Source organism: Carex rostrata, chromosome 13 (assembly GCF_964058835.1).
Source record: "Carex rostrata chromosome 13, lpCarRost1.2, whole genome shotgun sequence".
NCBI classification, from domain to species: domain Eukaryota; kingdom Viridiplantae; phylum Streptophyta; class Magnoliopsida; order Poales; family Cyperaceae; genus Carex; species Carex rostrata.
This window is the reverse complement of record NC_135930.1, coordinates 7,700,355-7,706,779: the sequence shown is the minus strand read 5'-3', so window position 1 is coordinate 7,706,779 and position 6,425 is coordinate 7,700,355. Positions and strand designations below refer to the sequence as shown.

Genomic DNA, 6,425 nt, shown 5'->3' with positions numbered 1-6,425 from the left:
CTATATTTTTTTTAAATTGCCGTATCGCCGTACTCGTGTCGTGTCCAACACGATACCCGTACCCGTATCCATGCAACATAGTATATTAGTTATCACTTTAAATCTGTCACCTGGTTGTTTTTGAAAAAAGAAATCATATAAAAAAGACAACTAAATTATAAACCTAATGCAAAAACAATGCCTCATTTGACATATATACTCATTACCCGGAATTTTTATTTCTATCATATTAAAAAAAAAAAATCAAAACATTCTTGTTTGATTAAAATTTGAAATTCATCCAGGGTGTCAAACCGTTTAACGGCCTCAAAGACTAGGGGTCACCAATTAACCCTGCGGCCTCTGTCTAAAGGTCTTCCAATAAAATAGCGACCCCATTTTTTTTTTTAAAGGCACATAGAACGATAAAATGGTTGTTTTGTTTTGAACAACGTAGAGAGCAATAAACATTTATGAACGGCACAGTGAACAAAGTTTTTTTTTTGTTTTTAGTTAATAAATTTATGTTAATAAGAAAAAATGGGGCCGCTATTTCATTTGGGGAGGCCTAGACAGGGGCCGCAGGTCCAATTCGCGACTGCCAATTTTTACGGCCGTAGAGATGTTTGACGGCATATGTATTTTTAAAATTCCGACCAAATCGAGGTATTTGTTTTTTTTATTATTATTATTATTATGGTATAAATAAAAATTTCGGTACTTATTACAGAACATTCTTATTCGTCGATTTTAAATTTTGTGTATAATATTATTGGACTTTCCCAAAATAGTATTGTATTTTTGTACTAACCATTTTTAATTTGTTTTCATACCACATTATTTTATTCATGATCAAATTCCATGCATCTAGCAGCTATTTTATCGATTGATAATTTGCTATTAAGCTTCAAATAAAAGTGCACAACATTGCTCGCGATATAGTTGGAAGCTTTATTACTATCCACAGAATATCCCGAGTAACATGCGGAACTCCTAGCCGACTTACTATTTCAATAGCGAAGAGTATGTCCAACTGAACCAGATATAGCTATTCCGTTTTTTAGTAAGCCTCACTAATAGAATAATTGAACCAGATATAGCTGTTCTATCTTATAGTAAGCCCCACTAATAGAATAACTGAACGAGATATATCTGTTCCGTACGTACGCCAGGTGCAATTAAACAAAAATTCTATATCTGCTGTCGTCTTAGAGTTCGGTCTCTCCTTATAAATACCCCTCTCCCTTGTTCTCTTTCTGTCTTTCACTTTGAGTTTTAGAATTTAAGGTATGCTATTGCTATCTTCTTCAGATATATTTGTTTTAGACTTTCAATTATAGCTCCTAATCCATATTTTTCTCAGATTAAACATTTTTTTTTTTGAATAAAACTTGGGATAGCAGGGGCCGCTAGTTAATTTGTGGACTGGAAAAAATGGAATATTTGTCTCTCTTTAGTCATTACCAAATTACATAGCCTCTGCATTTAAATAGGACCTGATAATTTGGTTTGTGACCATCACTTTTATTTTTAATCTTTTGTAGTTTGTGTTGAAATAAAAACCAGAAGATGGGAAGACGCAAACTTCCGATTGAAAAGCTAGAGTCAGCTACTCAGAGAAAGCAAACTTACCGTACCAGGTACAAGGGGATATGCAAGAAAGTGAGGGAGTTGTCTATTATGTCTGATGTGTCAGTTCTTCTTGTTGCAAAGACGACTGACACTGGACATTATAATGCATGCTTTGAAGGGAACAGGTAGTTTTCTTAATTAATTACTTGCCTTGAGTCGTTGAATTATATATATTTTAATTGTCATTTGTTAGTAGCCTTTGTTTGAAGAATTTTGTTATTGAAGAGGTGGGGGACTAAAAAATAATGATACAGAAGAACTATTTAATTTACGTCTGTTTTGGTCTTAATGTTACTGCATGCTGTCGTCTTAACTCTTAATTATGTATGGTAATTAACTATTCATAAAAATGTGATTTGTTTCTTTCTTTCATATTTTTTTTCAGAAGCTCCCGTGATTTGATTCTGCAATATTTGAACGAGAGTAAAGAAATCAAAGAAAAATCGTATGTCCAATCTCCCAATAATTAATTATCTTCTTCGTTTTCATATATATATAGCCTCACATTTCTTTTTGTCACAATAGTGTTTTTTTTTTAATTACTCTGGTCAAGTGACTTAATGTTAATATACCCATAATTATTGATCCACTATATTGAATTATCTTTTATTGTCTTAAATATTATTGTTCGCTTTCACTTTTAGGAACTAATTAACCAAGGTTTATACAAACAACAAACTTAATTAATTGATCTGCAAGGTTGAACTCTGATCAATTTTTAACCAAAAAAATAAAATCTGATGCAAAATGTTGTTATTAATTCGTGGAAATTTACCTGAGTTTGTACATCATTTCTACTACAATGCTATCTAACTAGTTCTATTTAAAACCTAATTAATTCACCTATATTCCCTTCACACAGCAAGCATGGAATGAACCCTCAGAGTGAACATGGTAGTGTCATATTTTACCAAATTTAGAGTATGACATATATAGATGTGATCTGATGTAAATATATATGTTACTGACAGCCACAGTCAGTATTATCAAAAAAGACATATATAGATGTGTCCTCAAGTATAATACTTCCATTGTAGAAATAATTACACTTTCAGTACTGCCAGGTTTGGCACATAAATTTTATTATTTAAATATAGCTTTAATATTTTTTGTAGCATGCATTCAACCGGAGAAGAAAATTATGAGGTAAGTTGTTGAATTTTATTGCCAAAAGAGATTACATATTTTAATTTCATTTTACTTTTGGGCTCAAAATAATGATTGTTTATTGAAAACAAAAAAAGCAACTGGAGAAGTTAAAACGACAAGTGGCAGAAATTGAAGATCGTCTACGCCCTCTCCAGTAAGATATTTTATAAATAGTTTACCTTATTTAAATATTTTCTACTTTCTCGATTTACATTTTTGTTCAAATGTATTATAAAATTTGACCACTACAAAAAGGAGTATATATGATATGGAGTAAAATTTGTCCAAACACTAGATGATGAGCTTTATTTATTATGTTAACATAAAGATTTATGTATGTCAGCACCCGCGTAAATTATTTTTTTATGTGAAATTATACCAGAACCTGTGTACATTAGAGCATACCATGATTTGGAATGCAAGTCTTTAAGTTGCTTTATATATTTATTGTTTCATCCAAACATTAGATAACGAGTTTGTTATGTAATTCCAGAAAAATTAACCAGATAGAAAAAATTGAGAGCTTGGAAGAACTATATGAGATGGAAAACTCCATCAGGAATTTAAACACTACAAGTGAAGACAAAAAGGTAATTTTTTTTTTTTTTTGTACAATAAACCAACATTGCGTACCAAGAGGAATTAAAAGTTGGAAAAAGGGAAAAATTACAAGCATTTGCAAAGTAAGAGGTTTAAATTTTGGGAAACGAATTTGGCTATAAGCAATGTCAATTAACTGTGGATCGACCATGATATGTCAATATGTCACAGGTAAAGGACGTTTCAGGTTTGACTCTCATTAACCTTTTTATGTTTAACTTTTGTTGCCTTATTCTGTAATTCCCGAATTTTTTATTGATGACAACATATAAAAAAAATAAAAAATTTAAATACCTCCAGTATGGGGGTATTTTCAGATCAACTTGGATAATCCAGCGGGAGTGTTTGCTATAAAAGGAATCCCAGTTCCACAGAATTTGTCATTCTACTTCAAAATTTTCACTTTTTATCCGAGATAGGTATTAACTACATTAAGAACTATAATTCAGATAAATTATGTTTATCTTTTCAATTAATTATGATTTGTAATAATTAAATAATTTCAGATGGCCTGGGAGCTTCCCCTTGTATCAGATCCCTCACAACATCGGTGGCAGATGTCAATGGATCGTCAAGACTGGGAAGCAGCCAAGTATCAGGCAACTGAGAATCAGGCCGCAGAGTATCAGGCAGCTGAGTATCAGGCCGCAGAGTATCAGGCCGCAGAGTATCAGGCAGCTGAGTATCAGGCCGCAGAGTATCAGGCAGCTGAGTATCAGGCAGCTGAGTATCAGGCCGCAGAGTATCAGGCAGCTCAGTATCAGGCAGCTCAGTATCAGGCCGCAGAGTATCAGGCAGCCATATATCAGGCAGCACAGTGGCCACCTCCTAGGGCGCATGACCATGAGGCTGGACCTTCGCACCAGCAGGAGTTCGGGATGCAGACACCTTAGCCCGATATCACGCATAGTATCAGGCGACGATTATGATACTCCTCCTGCCATGCATCAGCGTGTAGCTATGAGCAGATTCACACCAGCAGTGGCCCAAGTGACATTTTAGCATCAGTGCCTCTCGAGTCTTCTTATTTTCTTCTTGTTACATTGTTTCTTTTCTTTTTTGTTTTTTTGAAGGTCAGTGAGCCATTGCTCACCAACGATTTGTATTAATAAAAAAAAAAAATTACAAAGTCTTTTACAATTTACATACGCCACCATACACTACAATGCACTATACTATAATGCCATAATTCATCTATCAAATAAAACAGCAATTAAAACACAGTAGGCGCTTGAATGGTCCCTGCTTCGCTGGTTCATACCCATATTGCTACCTCACTATAATAAGGAAGACCACAATTTGATCTGTATTCGAGTCTCATTGATTAATGTGGAAATCTCCCTACGCTCCTGTGAAAAGATTCGTCTGTTTCTCTCACGCCATAATGTCAATACCACCGCTGCCCATAGCGTGTCCCAGAGCCCCTTTTGAGCGTCTTGAACTGTTGTTCGCCTCTGCCACCATGCCCTTGTAATCGTACGTGGGTGATGTTGTTAGAGTGCCCAACTGTGGTGAAAGTGCTCTCCAGAACTGTCGTGCAAACGGACATATCCAAAAAATGTGGTTCCTGTCTTCAAGGATGTCTTTGATTGATTAGTACACAGTGAGGTACAGCATGTATTCCTCTCTTGGCCAAGACCTATTGAGTTAGTATTTTGTTCCTGACGAGTAACCAAATAAAAATTTCTTACCTTGGAGGGAGCTTTAATTTTCCACAAGATGTGGTAGAAATGGCAAACTACCCCTTTGTCATGCATCATGTGATATGCCAAAGAACTAGTGAATTCACCACTCACCGTCCAGTGCCAAGTTGTTATTCCCGCAGGATGTTTCACCGAGGCAGAGTAGAAGTTAGAAATTGTGGAAAGGTGAATCAGGAAAAAAAATTTGGATTGTGATGAGAGAAGATCCGCCCAGTGACTATCTCTGTTTTTGTCCAATTTCCAAATCCATTTTGTTAGAAGTGCGTTATTTTGGTTAGTCAGGTCCTTGTTACATCGTTACCTGGAGGATTTTATTTGTTAGAAAAATTTAGACTTTGTTTTGGTGTTATGCGTTGTAGTTGGCTGAAGGAAACTGAAAATGTCTTCTATTTTGTATAAGCAATCAATGCATAATTAAAATTTATTCATGATGTTCCTATTCTCAAATTTGTGGATAAATTTGTGACTTCTTTTTTTGAGGAAAAATAAGGGTAGCCATCATTTAATTATAAGATTGTTGCAGTTATAAAGATGTTGTAACTTTCATAATTAAATACAATAATGCTCAAAACAGTTGAGCATACAAATACTAACTAACAACAAAATGAAACGAAGTAACAAAAAAAAGACGAAAAGATAAAACAAAAAATTTGAACGAAAGTTATATTTAGAAGAGGCCATCAGGAAGTAACATCACTTCATCTATCTCAGCTTGATTAGTAGCCATCGAGCTGTATTTCAATAGCATTTGCACTTTTGCACCAATTCTTACAAACAATGTGAAGTCTCAGTAAACCTTCTACAACATCTTTCCCTCCACAACACAAATTGTGTTATGAGAATAATTGATCTTTCAACTTTACTAAACTTTAGGTTTAGTAAAGCTGAAATTGATCTTCTTTAATATGCAGCTGTCCTCCTGGTAATTAAATTGACTTGCTGCGTTGTTTCAATCAACATGTACATCCTCTTACTGTTTGAACACTAATTAAACAGGTGGTTGATCAAGTCAGCTTCTTACTGGTAAATTTGTTATTATTATTTGTCAAACTCTCATTTAGAGTTTGAATATGTACTATAATACAAATCCAGCATGCTCTTATTGCTACATTTCTTACTCTCTTGCGCTAATGCTCGCTCGATGTAAAGATCCTACAAGTAGGCCATTAATATGAGCTAGTACATACCTTTGCCACTCTTTGTTTGCTCTAGCCTTCAGTTTTGCAACTCACGAGAGAAGTGGAATTCTCCCTTATTGGAGGCACAAACCGCTCAATAAATTGGGTTGGAGAAGAAATAGGAAGCTTGGTCAGAGGATCTCCATGTCCATCAGTGAAGAACTTTTCATGAACTGGTTGTCGA

General features: G+C 34.6%; 1 long non-coding RNA gene across 1 annotated transcript; it reads left to right on the top strand.

Moving 5' to 3' along the window:
• The first annotated feature begins 1,548 nt into the window (after nucleotides 1-1,548).
• On the top strand, nucleotides 1,549-2,783 carry LOC144563970 (uncharacterized). The gene is made up of 3 exons (XR_013514518.1): nucleotides 1,549-1,736; nucleotides 1,997-2,056; nucleotides 2,727-2,783. It is a non-coding gene; the product is annotated as an uncharacterized LOC144563970 (long non-coding RNA).
• The last annotated feature ends 3,642 nt before the right edge of the window (nucleotides 2,784-6,425 follow it).